This window comes from Sebastes umbrosus, chromosome 7, assembly GCF_015220745.1.
Source record: "Sebastes umbrosus isolate fSebUmb1 chromosome 7, fSebUmb1.pri, whole genome shotgun sequence".
Taxonomy (NCBI): Eukaryota; Metazoa; Chordata; class Actinopteri; order Perciformes; family Sebastidae; genus Sebastes; species Sebastes umbrosus.
The window spans coordinates 7,586,288-7,604,869 of NC_051275.1; the positions used below are offsets into that span (position 1 = coordinate 7,586,288).

Genomic DNA, 18,582 nt, shown 5'->3' on the forward strand with positions numbered 1-18,582 from the left:
TGCAGTTTGCCATGTTATGAGTTGAGCATATTTTTTATGCTAAATGCAGTACCTGTGAGGGTTTCTGCACAATATTTGTCATTGTTTTGTGTTGTTAATTGATTTCCAATAATATATATATATACATACATCTGCATAAAGCAGCATATTTGTCCAATCCCATGTTGATAAGAGTATTAAATACTTGACATATCTTACTTTAAGGTACATTTTGAACAGATACAAATTCTCAGATTTGTCAATTAATGTGTCAATTAATTTGTGATTAATCACACTTAACTATGGACTATTATTGGATTAATTGCAATTAAATTCTTTAATCAATTGACAGCCCTATTAGTCTGGTCACACATGGGTACTATACCATGAGCCCACATCACGTAACTCTGAGGAGCATGCTATACAATCCAGAAGGGACAGATCTGTAGTGACACTAGCTAACATGCTTGCTGATACACTATTTAGGAGTGATCTAATGCTCAAGGAAGGCACAGCATCGTCTACTGACCTTTAAATCCACTCACTTGGAAAACCCGCCAGGACCCCGTTCTCCTACCGACTTCAACCCCATTCAAACATCCAGGAGATAAATGTAAATGGGCGTTTCTGCAACTATGGTCACTTTTGACTTTCCTAAATAAAAAAAACCCAACCTCAATGAATTTTAACCATCAGAGTATGTAATACGTATAAACAGGTACACAAAATTACATATAGTGGTTAAGATTTTAATCTGCATGTTTATTTTTATGCTTTTCATCACTTGTTCTTACTAAATGTCCTTACTGCAATATTACAATAACTTTCATTTTATACATTTTCCTTTTTTAATTCATATAATATTTTTAAGACATTTAAACTAAATTGTCATCAAACTTTGTGCATCATTGTAAATATTGATATACATTTTTTTTTGAAAATAGGAAATTTCATGATTTTCTCTACACCCTGAACAATTTAGAAACCATAGATGTCAGTCGTCATACACAAAAATATAAAATATGTTGTTTTTTTATGACAGATATTGCAATTCTAATGTTTTTTCCGCATGTAGGTTGCAGAAATTACATTTTTTCTAATTTTAAAGATAATGGCATTTAGCAAGATCTGCTACATCAGCATTGACTCTTAGCATCTAATATACACAAATTCAACAGTGATATTAAGGTGTTTTTTTTTTGTTTTTTTTTATAAATGTAGTCCAAAATACACAATTACTAAGCTGTATGGTAATGACAAACAATAAATACTTCAGGAGAAAAGGAAATCTTAACCTTGTTTTCCTTGATCTAGAGGGTCACCTATGTGGGCGACCCAACCTGTCATACATGAGCTCACCTGTTAACTGTTTCCATAGAAACCAGATTTGTTTGGCTTTGAATAAAACTTTTATCGTCTCATCAGATGTATGGGACAGGCGAAATTAGATGAAAAAAAAATCACATAAATGATTTGTAAACAAAAAAATTATTTGAATGTGGTGTAAAATAATATGTATACGAAGCAATTCCATTTGACATAATGTCATATCATGATTGAATTAGCTCTTTTTACATATCTCAACATTGAGACCACAGTTGTGGGACATGAAGAAAAGTGGTGTTTGGATCCATAAAATGCTTCACACATTTTATTAAATCACAATATTTAGTAATTATTTTTTTCATGACAAGATGGGTAATAACACTGTGTATATATTTATCAAGCATTGCACTGCAAATTTGAACGTAAATCCAAAATTTCACTGCTGGGACTTAAAAAGGCTCGTAGTTGCAGAAACGCCCAAATATGGAACAGAATCTCTCCTGACTGTTTTGACATCTCAAATTGCAAATCCCCTCTCTTGCGGGTCACCGGCCCAGCCCTCCTCCGTCTCTCATTAAAGTGCGTGTGTCTCCCACGGCTATAATGGGAGAGTCCAGCAGTGGGGTATTGGAGGTAAAGCCGGGCGGCGAGCACAGTGTGTTCCTGTGGCGGCCGAGGCAGAGAGAGGCTCTTGTTCACATGCACAGCAGCCAGCGACTGAATAAATAAAAGTATCTGGTGTTGCTGATCCGTGTTGAGTTCAGTGGGGGAGGCTCCTATTTCTTTAATCTGTCTCTCCTCCCTCTTCTCTCTCTCTCTCTCTCTTACTGCTCCCTATCCTCTCTCGCTCTCCCTCTTCCTCCTCGGCACCCTGCCTTCTCTTCCGAGTGCACCTACTTCTTCTCCTCAGTGCAATTTCCCCTCCTTCTGGGTCTCTATGGCTTTCTCCCCTCCTCTGCATCTCTCTCTCTCTCTCTCTCTCTCTCTCTGTGACCACAGCTTTATCAATAATTCAGCATATGGATCTGGAGTAGGCAGACAGGCAGCGTGCTGGAGACAGGCCAACACACACTGCTGGCCAAAACACACAGAGCCGGGCCAGGCGGCTGTGGCCATTCCGTTGAGTACTGCTAAGCCAGCCGGGCTAACAGCACTGAGAAGCTGGCCTTGCTGTAAGTCAGCTAGCTAAAGGCAGGCTTGGTAGATGCATGAGGTTTGTTTCTAGAATTTGGCAGCAGTGGTGTTTGGAGGGTTATTTTGGTTCTGTAATGCAGATGGCAACAGTAAAACATGGACACACGGTGTCTCTGACATCATCCACAGTTTTTGGATCTTGATTTTATTCTTCATCACCGCTTTTGTCAGTTACCGGTGCCAGAAAGTTGGAACAAACAACCAAAAGTGTGATAGTTTGAGTCACCTGTCATGCAAGCCCCACTTCTCTTTAAGACTAGTGGTGATCAGTATGAATGAATAAATCTTTAATATTGAATCCTGAATCAGTAGCTTTCTGCATTGTAGCTCCCCTCACCGGTGAATGAGGGCGCCGACAATCAGCCATGAACTCAGCTGCGACAGACAGGACTTTACTTACGGGTTACAAACATACTAAAAGACCGCAGAATCAACCCGGTGCACTAACTCTACTGTTGCAGATAGAATGGTTGCTAAGCTATTAACCTTTTTTAACGGCCTAGTTTTAAAGTGAACTGAGCCGGTCTGAGCCAGCATCAGACCCAAATGTTGTATGACGATGATATATTTCAAGAGAAGAATTTGGTATTTTAGAGCCAGTGGTGTTTTAAATCAGCAGTATCAGAAATGTTTGTTTATGTTATGTGAATATCGGTGTTTGAAGTGGAAAAAAACAAGTGCTCGTACTCCACTTATTCACATGTTGGCGTGTGTATCGTACGGTATCAGCAATATCTTGCGACTTATTCCTATTTATTCATTATTTCTTTAAGCATGTTATACTGTGTCAGTTATAATCAGCTGTGACTTTTGGATCGTTACTCGGTATCGGCCGATACCGAGTAACCCAAAGCATAGGTATCGGTATGGGGACCGAAAATGTTGGATCGGTGCATCCTTATTCATCACTGCAAATTCCATCGACTTACAAGGCTGCAGCTGGTATAAGACCAGCACCTCCTTATCATCACACTAGCTCAAACCTTCATTATGTGTCTCCTCACACTGTGTAGACACACGGATGAAAAAATGTGTGAGTGACATTACAGTGAGAATCCCGGATGATCCGTAGAACCATAAATTGTGTTTTCTGACAAAACTGTCGGTAAGACTCACTGTATAAACACGGCTCTCCACTAAAGCAATGGTTCTAAAATTAACAGTTAGACAATACCCAATCATGAACAACAAAGACAAGGTCTTATCAAATAGAGGTCTGTGGTTTTCTTGTGTTTATTTGGGGCTCTATGATATTTTGGAACTCGACAACCCTCAATGTACAACCCTGTATGTCCTTTGAACCCTTGACTGCACCATTTTGGCCTTGGTTGAACCTTACCCCATCTGCCTCATGCATGCACCTCTCAGTATTCCCACAGCTGTGTCACAGCCACAGACCCAGGGCAGCGGACTGAAACAAGCTCGGGCGAGCCTGGTGGGCGAGCTGCTAAGAGTGAAGTGCAAACAGCAAATCACACCCGTGGGAGTAACACCACCACACAACATGGACACACATGGTTGATAAGATGATGGCAAACTATGGATTTCACTTCTGAGAGGAGATGTCTCCACGGAAACAACAACACACGCACAGGCATGAGCATACGCGCCACACACACACACACACACACACATACACAAGTGCACTCTGGCTACTCTGCATTTTCAGCCTCCCCTGAGGTTGTGTTAACCAGTAGTTACCATAGCTACCGTGGCAACGAGCTGCATTTGTTTACTTGCTACCGACGCATAAAGGACTTAAAAGTAGCAGCAGGCCAATTTACACTTACTATCAGAGCTACAGAGTGGTGGCTGAACCTAATGCTCTGTATTCCTTTCCTTCCTTTATTAGAAGACCACCCAGGACAAGAAAAAAAATAGAACTACAATTATAGAACAGGATAAGATAGAATCAAATATGAGAGGTGAGAGGAAATAATGAAGAATAGCAATTAGGGCTGTCAATTGATTAAAACATTTAATCACGATTAATCGTATGATTGCCCATAGTGAATCGCGATTAATCGCAAATTAATCACATTCATTCACATATCAAAGGTCAAGGGAGCCTTTTAACAATGGCCATGCCAGTTTTTCCTCACGAGTGTTATTAAGCCTCCTTTGCGACAAGCTATTATGACATGGTTGGTACCAATGGATTCCTTAGGTTTTCATATGATGCCAGTATCTTCACTCTAGCTTTAAACCTGAGACCGCTACAACCTAAAAATCCCAAGTTGCGTTAATGCATTAAAGAAATTAGTGGCATTAAAGGGGCAGTAGGCAGTATATTTTTGGCATCATTGGGCAAAAATTCCATAATAACCTTTCAGCATATTGTAATTCAAGTGTTGTGAGAGATAACTAAATTCCTGCACCTCCTCATGGCTCTGTTTTCAGGCTTTAAAAAATCTAGCCCATGACGGAAGACTTTGGCCAATCACAGGTCATTTCAGAGAGAGAGCGTTCCTATTGGCTGTGCTACGGCTGGTGGGCGGTGCTTGGTATTCCCTCAGCAGATCTCAACAAGGCTGCCGGGTCACAAACGTTCTCATTTGGCGAGAAATAGGCATTGCAGTAACAGAATATTAATTCATATTTGATCAGTAATGCCTAGTTTGACTGTTTGGTCGGAGTTTGCGAGTGATTGACAGCTGGCTCTCATAGACGGAAGCTGTACAGCAGATGCCGTTAGGAGCACCGGAGGATACAGAGGCACATCATTTTTTTCAGATTACCTGTCTCATGCACTACTGTCAGGATATAGTGACTGTTTTATAAAAATGACTTTTTTTAATCATATTTGCTCCATTTCTACCCACTGCAGCTTTAAAACAAATTTGCGTTAACGCGTTATTATTGCGTTAACTTCGGCAGCCCAAGTGAAAATACTACTACAAAAGAGCTGATTGGTCTGCCCAGCTTCTATTAAGAAAGCAGTCAACAGAAGTGACTGCATGAGCACAGTGGAAGAGAAGATTTTAGCAGCTGACTGCTGGCAATCTTTGGCAAAGAGCTTGAGAGATGGGGTTTCACTTACTGGGCAGGTTTCAGAAAACCGAGCTAAAAACTTTTTAGGAACCACGAGTGCACTACCTGGAAGTGGATTCAAGAGCAAGTTCAAGACATTCATAAAGTGTCAATCACCAGCAGTACCAAAGCTCACCTGGGTGTCACTTATGATGTCACTTACTTTTGTTTTTAAAGCTGCACTATTCATTATTTGTATTAGAAGAATGGAATAAAGGAATTTGTGTAATGTGAAAGGGGTTGCCTGTAGTGCAGCTGCCCTCAGCTCAACGAAACATTTTAGCACCTTTTAGCCCATTGTTTTGGTTTTAGAGTCTGCAACGCTCTCACAAACCTGTTGAATACTGGACTTACATTCACCAGGTGGCCAGCATGCTGCAAAAACATATGACCTTTCATTTGAGGGATCTGAAACTACAGTTAAGTACTGTCAAAAAGAAGACAAATAAGTGGTTTGGAGACTTTGGTTGCGGTCGAATAGTCAAAAAAATGATGCCCCAATCTTTTCCTAACCAATTTTCCTTAATCTAGATGGAAAATGTCATGACGTCAAGGAAAGATGTGAAGGAGAATTCATAAGGACTTAGGAAAGACAACCGCAGTGCTAAGAGAATCCGACTACACTAACACTAGGCTACGGATGCTTGCTTTTTTTTTATAAAGCTACTCTATTTATAACACATAGAAACTGATTACAGTGACAAGCTCAATGCTGTACAATTCAATTAAGGATTCCTTTCCAAAACACAATCACACCTCCTAAGAAGGATGTTTTCAATTTATCCATAGTGTACAATTAAACTGTTACGACGGATGGTGCATCGCATTAAACGTTGCTGCCACAAGGAATTGTGGGACGGTATTATCTTCTTTCCTTTGTTAAAGGATGGTCCAGTATATCCTATGCTAAAGGATTTGAGGAAGGAAGCATCGAAGCATCATTCTTTAACATTTAGAGAATTTGTCCAGCTCTGATCATGGCTGCTACTTAGAGACTTACAGGTCATTTCACTCAGTTAGGAACCTCACTCAGCAAAAAAGGGCTAATCTATGGAGGACGGAACCTGCCAAAATACAAAATAAATGAATGAATAAATAAATAAATGTCATTAAATGTAGCAAAGATATTAAAAATAACTGTAAAATTAATTAATTGATAGAATGTGACATAAACTTTTTCTGTTTCAATTTGCGTCTTTATTTATTTATCTTTGTCTATATTTATTTACTCTTCTGTTTAATTTTCACTTTCAATTATTTATGTATTTATTATACATTTTTAAACTTATTTATTTTTGCATTTATTTTTTATTTGCATGACATGTGTTGAGTGACAGCTCCCATTTGCATAATGAGGCAGAAATGCTTGAAGAAATGTGTAAAGAAATGTATAAAGAAAAGAATACAGACATATACAGTATAAATTTAGGGAAATAAATAAGGAGTGAAATGCAGAGGGGAAAATTGTGCATAAATAAATGCATAAAAACATAAATAACTACATACATTTAAAGATGAATACAAAGTAAGTGCAAAATTAATAAATAAATAATAAATGCAAAAATAAATTAATACATTTTAAAATAATAAAAAATGAATACATAAATAAATAAAAGGGAAAATTATATCAGAAGAGTAAATAAATAAGGGAATTATTAAAAAGATAAATAAATGAAGAAACAAATTAAAACAGAAATAACAATTTATGTCATATTTTATCAATTAATTAATGGCTTCATGTATTTGTAATATTATTTTTGCTACATCTACTTACATATTTATTCATCAAGTCATTTATTTATTTATTTTTTATTTTGGCAGGTTCTGTCATCCATCGATGTCTTCCTGTGAATATTATAAAATGTAGAAGTCATAATATGAACCCTAAATACAACTGCATCTCAACTATCTTCAATGAAAAAACTTAAGATAAACCTGAGTGATTAATATGTAGAAAAGTATTTGTAAGAAGCCTGAATTCTTAACATATACATTTCTATGGACTTTTCAAAGAGCCACACATTCATTGCTAATTCTCTTGTTGATTCTGACTGGGTTTATTATCTCGCTGAAATGTGCTTCTGTTGAAAATCCATCATTCTAATGAGTCAGTGAGTCAGATCTCTTACAGTATATATTGTCCTCCCAGGTCTCCTCCTGGCATATTAAAGAGCAGAGCCAATCTCAAGTGCCGTAGGAGAGTGTGTGTGATGACGCACTACGCCATAGCCGCCGTGCCCCGAGGTGACATTGTGTGAATGTAACATCAGCATGGATGCTCTCTGGTGATTTGGCAGTGAGAGTATGTGCGTCTGTGTGTGTGAATGTGTGGAGAAATGCTGTACTATAGTAAATGGCTAGCTCAATCCCGGCTGAATCAGTACAATATAGAGATGACTGCTGTGATTCTATGTAAAAATCGAGTTCAATGCTGGGTCAGCTACACACCTATTTCCATGAAGATAGAAGCGGACACGTGTAGTCAAATGAAGGTGCAACAAATAGCTTAATATTTCACTACCATGCAGCACAAACTGGCCATCATACAGTATATCTGTGGTGAGTTCATAAGGATTGTTGGTCAATACAAATGTTTAACTGATTACTTGGCTGACATTGTACAAAACATTCGGCTAGCAGCTTCTCATTCTTAGCCGTTACTGACCGTCGCTGACCTTTGATTGATGGCTTTTTGGCTTTCTCTCTAACACTTATAAATCCATAAGACATTCTATAGTTACTATTGCCACAATATAAACAAAAACATTTGTAGCAGTATAAACAAACACTTAGGTTTTGTCCGAAATTCCATACTAACATGTTATTTAGTACACTAAAACAGTATGTGAGATATTTTAGTAAGTCCGAAACCTTAGTATGAAACCAATAGTACGCAAATTGCATACTATTTCCGGTGAAATATTACAGTATGCAATGCTGGATACTACGGCGGCATAAATATCCCACAATGCAATGCTGTAGTAATGACAACAGACATAACAGACGATGTATATTTTAAATTAATTCAGACTTTGATTCTAACCGACCGTCGTTTTGGTCACATGAGGTTGGTACGGGTTACCATGGTTACACGTCTCTAACCAGCAAGGAGATTCTCTGGAAGTGACGACGTAAATTACTGCTCAGTGCGTCCGAAAAGATACATACTACTGTTTAGTCACACAATAGTATGTTGAACAATAGTACACCTATTGAGTATGTAGTGCATAGTATGTGATTTCGAATGAAGCAACGTAGACATAGTGTTCTCATAATGAATAATGATTGAAATCAACATGGGGGTCTCTGAGCAGTGCTGGCTTTGGCTTGGTCTTACAGGCAGCTATATATATACACTGAAATGTGAGCAGATAAGAGACTGCTGATGTCTGTGAGGGCCACACTGACGCCTCTGCCCTCCCTCTCTGCCCGTTACAACTAAGTGCCAAGCTGTTTCATATACTACTTGGCTATTCTAACAAGCCATAGTTGAACCTTCTCCAGCCTTCCCATAGCTACTGTTTAGACCGCCCTACTACACTTTAAAGCTGCGGTAGGCAGGTTGGAACAAATATGATAGAAAAATATATATATTTTTATAGAACGGTCACTATATCCTGACAGTAGTGCATGAGACAGGTAATCTGAAAAAAATCATGTGCCTCTGTTTCCTCCGGTGTCCTCCGGTGCTCCTAATGGCATCTGCAAGATTTCACAGACCGGAGGAAAACAACCAATCAGAGCCGAGCTGGAGCCTTGCCGTCTCTGAGCAGCTGTCAATCACTCGTAAACTCCGATCAAATGGTCAAACTAGGCAGCGTTGATCAAATATGAATTCATATTCTGTTACTGCAATGCCTATTTCTCGCATAAAATGTTTTCAGAAACATATTTTAGTGTACTGTTTAGCTTTAAAATGAGAAAGTTTGTGGCCATGTTGAGATCAGTTGAGGCATTACCAAGCACCGCCCACCAGCCGGAGCAAACTTTCTCATTTTACAGCTGAACAGTACACTACAAGATGTTTCTGAAAACATTTTACGCGAGAAATAGACATTACAGTAACAGAATATTAATTCATATTTGATCAGCGCTGCCTAGTTCGATCGTTTGATCTGAGTTTGCGAGTGATTGACAGCTGCCTCCGTTGAATGAACAGCCAATAGGAACACTCTCTCTCTCTCTGAAATGACCTGTGATTGGCCATAGTCTCCCGTCACGGGCTAGATTTTTTAAAGCCTGAAAACAGAGCCATGAGGAGGAGCAGAAGTCTAGTTGTCTCTCAGAACACTTGAATTACAATATGCTGAAAGGTTATTATGGAATTTTTGCCCAATGACGCCAAAAATATTCTGCCTACTGACACTTTAATTTCCCCCTCAGCCAGTGTGTGTCAGTACAGTGCTGTATATCATGCAGTATTTACAGCTAGAAAAAAGGGAAATGAGCTAGAGAAATGCACAATGAGGGCATATGAACACTTACAAGTGCCAAATAAAACCACAAAATTAAAGTGGCAATAAAAACATCTGGTTCATAAAAATTCGGTGAAAGAAGAGATTAAATATCAGTGTGTTTCCTTGTCCTGGCCCCTCCAGCAGTGCCTTCCACAGCTCTGGGGTTCTGACTATAGCAGCTCTGTCACCTTTCATTTCCCATCCTACTTTATTAAACTCTCAAAAACAAAACACTGCATTCAAAGTTTGCAACTAAGGAGAAAAGCTTGTTTTTTTTTGGTTTCATGATCAACTGCATTTTCTGCTACAAAGAAATTCTTACCTCTCATTATAATTTTGAACTGCACAACCAAGTTTCTACAATATGAAAACCTGGAGAGAAGCAGCCAATTAGCATTTATCATTACCACCATCTGTTGGTGACTCACATGAGAGGCCATAAAAGCAGCAGTGACCTCAGAGAGGCTGCAGTGATTGATGCGCTAGCCTCTGCAGCCGACTCCCATAATTCTTTATTCATTGAGCTAATCATTTGGTCAATTAGATACCATTATTATTTGAAACACCTATCAATCTCTGCCATTCCACTGAGTGATGCCAAGAGAGGCATTAGATACTCAGAAGTGGCTAAAGCAACTAGTGGTTAAAGCATTAGTTCACACTGGTGGTGGAACAATTTCACTTTTCAACACTTGCTTCCTATCTATTCACAGAACGTCAATCACCAGCAGCACTAACAGCTCACCTAGGTGTCAATGATGAGGTCACTCAAATTTGATTTTAAAGACTTGGCCTATAAGATTATACTGTTAAAGACAAGTACTACCTCCTGTACAAATTGTAGCTATTCTGGAAAATAACACTATAAATTCTAATCTGGTTTCCACCGACGGGACTTAACAGAGACCGCCATTCTTTGTCACAAACGACGTTCTGACTAAGCGCAATCTAGTAAGTGCTGCGTTAGACACTGTTAAAAGGTGGGCTGGGATACCTTGAACAATACATTTAAATTTTATATGTCAGACCAAAATATTCCATGTCTTAATAAATGATCATGTTTTAATATGCGGTGTGTGTACCTGCTGCCCTCCTTTGGCTACAAAATGAGTTGCATTGAAATATCTTATCATCGTTTTTTTATTATCTCTCTATTATCGCAATAACTCTATGAAGCTAGAGAGACAAATTAAAGAAATTATTTTTACTGGCACAGATACTATAGTCCAACTTATACTGGATTTTTTTAAGCCGGTACTGGTATTGATATTTGGGAGTTTAAAAATATTTATATTTTTTTTAATTATTATGTACATATTATAGAAACAAACAATCTTGATATCGGTCCCTTAAAAATACTTTTTTTTTAAGCCTTGTGACCATTATACATTAGGGGTGTAAGAAACTATTGATACACATGAGTATCGCAATTTTTTGTTTTGTGATACTGTATCGTTTCTACAAAAAGCTGTCATACTTGCATGTCGTGAAGGAGGTTAAATAACGCTCCAAAGTTACGCAAAATTTTAGCAAGAAAAAACTGGCATGGCCATTTTCAAAGGGGTCCCTTGACCTCTGACCTCAAGATGTGTATATGAAAATGTGTTCAATATGGATACTACCCACAAGTCACGCCTTTACAGACATGCCCACGAAAAATGATAGGTTTGAATATTTCTGAATACCGGGGTCCCTAAACAGTCTTAAAATAGCATAAATTGGGTATGACTGGGAAAGCTCTGACTCTTGTGGATCCAATGAGTCCAATTGTATTCATGTGTGTAATGATGTTAGTCACCATAATAGCCATCTCACATAAGTTCTTTTTTTAGTCAGATTGTATATATGGTGTGTCTTTATACTACAACTAACTGACAGTTTGCCTTACTTACAGTATCGCAATATATCGCAATATATTGAATCGTTACTCCTGTATCATGATAGGTCTTGTATCACCGGATTCTTAAATGGGACAGTGTTTCTAAATTACCTCAAACCACATTTGGCATTTCTGCACTGCAATTTGTTGTTAATTATCTGCTGCCAATATACACCGATACTGATGGATCTGCAAAAAGCTATTATCAGCTGATATATCAGCCTGGCCGATTTATCAGTCCAGCTTAGTGATACTCAACTTACTGGCCAGATACTGGATGGCCCTGCCTACCAATTTCTAATGCACAATAAAAATAAATGGATTTTTTTTGTACTTTTAATGTAAATATGGTGCCAGAGTGCTTAAAAGCATCAACATAGACTAATAGAGCTTATTTATAAAAGAAACACAAAAAAAAAGAATGTCCGTCAAATTAATTTGAAAGTAAAGAATTTCATAGAAAGATGAGTTATGGGCCTTTTCACGTTTATTCATTTTATCTGATAAATATTATAAATGTTTGTGTATTTATTAATTGGCCCCTGTCCCCCTGTCATTTTGCAAAAGTGGCTATAGCACTATGAGTGGTTACCAGATACTGTTAAGCACAGTTATACTTTGCGTCAGTGCTTGAAGGGGAAAAAAAGAAGTGCCAGTATTCCCCTTATTCACATGTTGGCGGGTGCATTGACCGGTATCAGCAATCTCTTGTTCCTATTTATTTATTATTTATTATACTTGGGCTATGCATCTTCTATAGTCGGCCTATAATACTCCTATAATATTCACACTGAAACATTATAGGGTTATGGTGGTGTATTTGTATATAGTGTTAATACCTGTGTTATTTGTAGTATCTCTCTATAATACTGTATATTATAGGATGTCTATAGCCTGGAATCAACAGCAGCCAGCCAGACTGGCAGGTATACATGCAGAGCTGAGGTGTATGTGAGCTATTCATTCAGTCAGGATGCTATTGGGTTTGGTATCAATATTACAGCAGCGTCGTTCTCAACCCCCCTCCATCGTGCCGTGCGTTGGCTCATCTAGAATCTATCCACATTTGCTTTTATATCCATATGGCTTATTAGGGGCGGCGTAAAAACGCTGGCGCTGCGCTGTTATGAATCTCCATTGTGAATCTCCCAGAGTACCTGATATTGAAAGAGCAGAAAAGAGTACCAGCAGCTTGTGAGAAGTTCCGGTACGCAAGAGAAAGTCACGGTACTCCTAGGAGTAACATGTAGAAGCGTCGGTACTGTGTACAGTACTTCAAGCACTGCTTCGCCTATTGTAATGCTTTGTTCACCTGCTGCTGAAAACAACTCCAGCTGGTCCAGAACACTGCAGTGAGGCTTTTAACAAAAGCAGATGGTCAGGCACCTCTGTATTTAAAGGAAGAGTTATGTCCTCTGACCTTGAGGATGAGCTTCAGATCATCAGAGAGGGGACCTCTGGAAAGGTCAAGGATGAAAACTACAGGGGATTGTGCTTTTGCTGTTGTTGCTCCGCGGCTCTCAGAGAAGCCAAATCAGTGCACATCTTTATAAAGCTAAAAAAAAAAAACATTAGTTTTCTCTGGCTTTCTCCACTATATCTCCATTAGAGATCTGAATATATTACCATCACTGCATTATATAATAGATACGTTGGATGGCAGTTTTGGTGTCTAACGCAGTGGATATTTGTTGATAATGCGTTTGTGCAAACAAAACTGTTTGATAATGTTTTCAGACTGATATTGGCATTGTCAAAAACTTTTAGCAGTGTAAGCTGCACTTTCAATTCTACATTAGTGTGAAAGTCTAAATGTCTACATGGCAGTAATGCGGTAAACTGAGAAGGAACCGTCGTGAAGCATCACCTTTCTAGTTTAGTCATTTCCGTGAGTCATTGGTAAGCTGATAAAACATAACTTATTTTTCTAACTTTTTCTGACTCTCTTTCATAAAGGGGCCAGTCAATTTTGCTGTGATACATCTGAATCATGCGGCCAGTGATGTAAAACTGTGGAATGCACTATGAACTACATGTACTTGAGGATATTTCACATTTCACATTGTCAACTGGGACAGCTTCTGTGTGTGTGAAGTACCTGCCGTATTTGTAGCGGTGTATGTCAGTCCCCGCAGGCTGTGATGGCTCTTGGGCTGCTCATCCTACTGTTGCTACCCCACAGTGTACACACACTCCTGCGGAAACACACAGACATGTTACATGACATACCTGTCACCACAGAGGACAGACCGCTGAACCAGAAACATTAAAAATGTTTTATCTTTTTCTGTCGACTGGGGAATTTCTTTTACAAATACATACAGCATCACTTGATCATATGCTGTCAAACACTGCTATCAAACTGTCTAGTTGGACAGGAAATCCCTGCCCGAGTATAGCAAACGCTGCATGTGACAAATATCCTATTACCTATAGCGCTATAAATTGACAAAGATAGCAGAAATCGACATCTCCTTGATCTGTTTAGGGCTGTCTCTCTCAGAAAACTGTTCACGTTCAGCATGAAGTGAACGTACAGGCCACCGGTCAACACATTCTCCGGATTTCATGTCCAACCATTAAAGATTGATGATGCATCCTTCAGCTCGTATTATCAAATCCGGAGAAGTTGCTCAATTATAAAGCTCACGTAAAGAGAAAGTCGATAGGTTGGCTCCATCTTGTACGGCTTCATTATGTGGCACTTTCAGCACTTGTTTCAAAGCGCATATTTCACCATCACAACCTTATACATTTTCATTATTCAATGCAACCTTGCCACATATCAACTGGTGACATGCCCTGCCCTGAAGAGCTGTTCACAGTTCTTCAACTCGTGCTAGAAAAATCCAGAACTTTCCTAAACGTTAATCCGACGTGCCCTACAGCTGAGCCCACACAGTACGCATTAAACTGTCAAGCAGGTACCTAAAAGAAGAAAAGGGAGGAAGAGTGGCAGTTAAGTTGGTTTGTAAGAGGCTCACCCTTGTTGTTCTGAGCGGCCAGGCCAATAGACAGAAAGCAATGGGGTGCTACTTGGGAGGCTGTGGCCCCAGAGTGTGAGAGGATAGTATGAGCACAGCGATCCAGAATGCCACAGATCAAGTTACAGTGCCGGTAAATATAGCAGACGCCTATGACCTCTGCAGGTCACTCAACACTCAGTGGCATTCCAATTTGCTCTTAAAGGACTAGCATTAAGGCTTTTTATAAGCCAAGCTGGGTAAGCATTGAGTCCACACCGCTGCTGCTGCTGCTGCTTTAGCCAGCAGATTGGCTGCTTTCACAGAAATTAAACTCTGATGTGAGCTCCACTGGATCATGATTCATCCACTGCGTTCCTCCAGTAACATTGCTGCATTGCTGCTGTGTATACACCCCCAAACTGCCACACTAAGTCATTTGTTTGCTGTCAGATTTCACATAGCAACGTGCAAATTTGTCATCAATTACAACACTGATGGTTCTGACTGTGTTTCAGCTTTATATGACTTTATCTTCTACAGTGTAATTTCTTCAAAATAAAAGTCTACCTCGTCTCCCTTATTTTGGCCACATGTGTATATAATGTAGTTGCAAAACTGATGTATTTACCAGTAAATTCGATTATTTTCTAGCACAGGGAAACCAGTTTGACGTATGTGTGTAAGACAATGGAAAAAAGACAGACGTAGTACTGTGGTGGACGGTCTCCGTGGAGGGGTATAGCATTACATTACATGACACTACTAGGAAGAGATGGGACGACACCACAACAGAAGCCATACTCGATGCACCGCAGTGTGGCCGGTTAATCTATGAACACACTGATTTGAGGCAATGTATATGAAATATTCCGCATTAAAGTGTGGAGATAACGTTCTTCCACACGTGATTAGATAACCACTCAGACACACAGAGCTGGTTGCTGGGTGATGGATGCAGCGGGGCAGGTTGACAGAGTACTGATGAAGGGGGGCGGAGAGGAGGTTGTATCAGCCAAAACTCACCGTCCCTCAAGTCCACTGGACTAGGAGGTAATTTAAGCGAACCACAAAGTGAACACAACGTTTATTGACTAACTAACTAGCCTGCGTGACTTATTTCGTCCGTGTAACCGCGGTGAACGTCCCGCACCGGTTAGTTAACTCGCTAACTAGCTAACTCCAGTAAACAGTAGCTCATCTGCGGTGCACTAGTGATGGGAATTCCGGCTCTTTTTAGTGAGCCGGATCATTTGGCTCAGCTCTCCAAAGAAGAGCCGGCTCTTTCGGCTCCCAAACAGCTCTTCGTTTTTACCACTTCTGCCTTTTATAATTCAGACAAATTTAGCTTTAGCTGTTTTGACCTATGATTATGTGTGCACATACATCACTTAAATGATTCAATATAATTATACTGTAGCCGTGCGCCTTGGGTTCGTCTAACTGATATAACATAAAAATAACAAACGACGTGGTGAATGAAAAGTGAGCAGCAACTGCCGCCAGCTTTATTTATTTCTCCTTCCACACCACAACAGACCCGTGGTGGAAGCTCCCCCAACTCATCTTCCTGCCCTACGGCAACAGAAAAGGACCAAACATCTTCTTCGCCAAAATACCGTTTTAACCCATGAACAAATGTAGGAGAGTCTGTTACAATACTAAACCCTATAATTTCCAGAATATCATAATTTTACATGCTGCTTAGTTTCCGACTGTCACTCATCTTGTCTGCTATTCGCGCACCGCACTCCTCTCTCTCTTTCTCTCCTACTCTCCCTCCTGCTCTGTACCTGTAGACCAACAGCGCAGGGTGCACCCCCGCCACTCCCTGCTTGATGGTATGATCCTTGTCTGTCATCACCTGATTGGTCGCACGGACATCATTAACACAACATTCAGTCACAGTCAGTGCATGGAGTGCCAGTGGCGCGGAGAAGATCATCCTATCATTCTGTCTTGAATAAAAAAAAAGAAAAAGAAAAAAACGTCTCTCGGATGGGAGCCGTCTCTCATCGTTCACTTAAAAGAGCCGGCTCTTTGAACCGGCTCGTTCGTGACCCACCCATCACTACGGTGCAGTGTGTTCACAGACCACCGCATCAACCCGGAGTGTGTGAGCGAAATGTGGGCACTGCTACACACATTTCACGGTATATAATACACCTTCAAACTGTGAACGTTTAGAGTTAGTTTAGCTGCTATTATAACCCCCAAACAGACCGTAGGGTAGTTTATATAGAAAGTAGTTAATGTACCTGTCTTAACAACTTGACATTATGCTAAAATAAAGAGCTGTTCTGCGGTCATATTTCAGTGGCTCATTGTGACTTCTATAGTGTTTGATAAGGTACGTTATATATATATATATATATAACATTGCCGTAGAGAGGAGTTTGACTTGCACCTCTCATCAGGGTTATTGTGGTGCTGTGAGGCAGCTAACAGCTACTGAACTGCATTCACTCACCTCCCAGTTGGAGCTCATCTCGATCCAAACAGGCAGCGAAACGCCCCCAAAAGTGTCTTTACGGCTGTTTTTGTTGCTTTTTACCGGTTGACCGAGTATGTTGGATAGAGCACTACACCGTCCTGGGCTTTAAATCAACACTACACTGGTATATGTATGTATATATATATATATATATATATATATATATATATATATACAGCCATTATCTTCTGTCCTCTTGCAGTTGTAGAGTTTCTCAGCAACCAAGTAACGGTTATGCTCGCTTTAACGGTGACGTCAGTCCGGTTAACAGAGCTCGTTTCTGATTGGTTCATACCTCTCCGTGAGCGTCAGCAGCCCAGCGCAGCGACCCGCCTCCTTACACCGTCGCCATGGCGATGAACGTAAACATAAGATTTGCTTTCATTGAAAAAAAAAGGCTGCTTTTGAAGGCAATGGTGAACGACGCTCACTTCATTTCCAATAATGATTAATTTTCACCTCAGCTTTGACCCCTGGGAAAGTATCGCTATTTTAGAAGTAGTATAGGGACAATATTAATACTAATGGTTGTAAGTAAGTAAATGAAAATAAATAGTTAATACGGTTAAAGTAGTTCTAATAATAATATTTAGGGTGAATTAACCTAATGTGGAACATTATTTGCATTTAAGACTTCTGGAATATTGTGATATGAAGACAATACATTAAAGGATGATGACATCACTGTAATGCATAAAATAATATGTATGAACATTCTAAATGACTTAGAGACAACTCAATTTAAAATTGTTTTTAAAATTCTTCATCCATTAGTAAAGATTTTTATTAAACTTAGAAATCTGGAGATCAGTCCAGTTTCATTAAAATTGAATGATAGTATTTTTTTTTAAAGTTAAAAACATATACAGATTAATACCAACCATATTCTTTAAATGGAGCACTGTTTTAAAAAGTAAGTATGTTGCAAATGTAACACTGAGTAGAGATTGTCAACTGTGAGTGTATTGTAGCAGCACGCTTCAGGTGTCTACCTAAACTAGCCTAATGTTCCAAAATGTGACATCATTAAAGGATGACGACATCACTATTATATATCAAATAATATGTATGAACATTCTAAATGACCTATGGAAAACTACCGTTAAAATTGTTTTTAAAAGTCTTCATACATTACTATACATTTTTATTACAGTTGGAAATTTGGAACTCAGTCCAGTTTCATTAAGATTTCGTGAGAGATTTTTTTTATGTTAAAAAAATATTCAGATTAATACCAACCATATTCTGTATGACATCACT

At 39.2% G+C, this 18,582-nt stretch overlaps 1 protein-coding gene across 5 annotated transcripts in view; it reads right to left on the reverse strand.

The window, feature by feature from the left end:
* Positions 1 to 17,535, reverse strand: part of usp2a (ubiquitin specific peptidase 2a) — a 60,487-nt gene extending 42,952 nt beyond the window's left edge. For 2 of the 5 annotated variants that reach the window (XM_037775024.1, XM_037775019.1), the window contains exons 1-2: positions 14,850 to 14,999; positions 13,964 to 14,060 (exon numbers count right to left, since the gene is read on the reverse strand). The gene's annotated coding sequence lies outside the window, so the exon portion shown is untranslated. Of the gene's footprint in view, positions 1 to 13,963; positions 14,061 to 14,849; positions 15,000 to 17,298 lie in introns of those variants that run through there. The other 3 variants (XM_037775021.1, XM_037775022.1, XM_037775023.1) reach the window with 3 other exon arrangements.
* Between the last annotated feature and the right edge of the window lie 1,047 nt (positions 17,536 to 18,582).